Raw genomic sequence first — 662 nt, forward strand, 5'->3', positions numbered from 1 at the left:
TTGAAGCGTGCCAAGAAAGAGTCTGTACCAAAATTAAGTTTCACGATGTTTAACAAAGGAAATGAAACAAACAATAACTCGGCCAACAGTGACCCATTACATGTGTGCGGTGTGAACAAATAATCATAATAATATAAATAATGAACAATCGATAATCACAGCCCTTCTTGTGCGTACATTTATTTATGACAAAGTAATAAAAACAAAAGAAAAGAAACAATGACCAATAAAATGAGAGATATATCTGACTCACAAATGTCAAAATGTAGTTATATTGTTGAATCTCAATATATATCAATATGCCTTTTGTGCACGATTTTGTATTTTATTATATATGTTGCATTGTTGGAGGAGCTCAGGTCAGAAGAATTTAATTGCCATTTCTACACTGTAGCTTTATGCATATGACAATAAAACCTTTAAACCTTGAACCTTATAAACCACGCCATACCTTTTGAAAGTCTCCAGGTTTCCCCTTAAAGTTGTCTAAGATGTTTTCATTAGGCGCTTTCACACCACAGTACTTTTCCCACAAAGGTTCATCAGAATTTAGTTCAGATCGCGTTCACACCGGAATAAGTACCTGAGGGAGGATTAGGCAAATGAAGCCGCTGACGTCACTTCGTCTTCTTCTGCTTTGGGTTTACTGGCAGGCCGCCCGC

The sequence above is a fragment of the Notothenia coriiceps genome, unplaced genomic scaffold (assembly GCF_000735185.1).
Source record: "Notothenia coriiceps isolate Sejong01 unplaced genomic scaffold, NC01 NC01_scaffold00030653, whole genome shotgun sequence".
Lineage (NCBI taxonomy): Eukaryota > Metazoa > Chordata > Actinopteri > Perciformes > Nototheniidae > Notothenia > Notothenia coriiceps.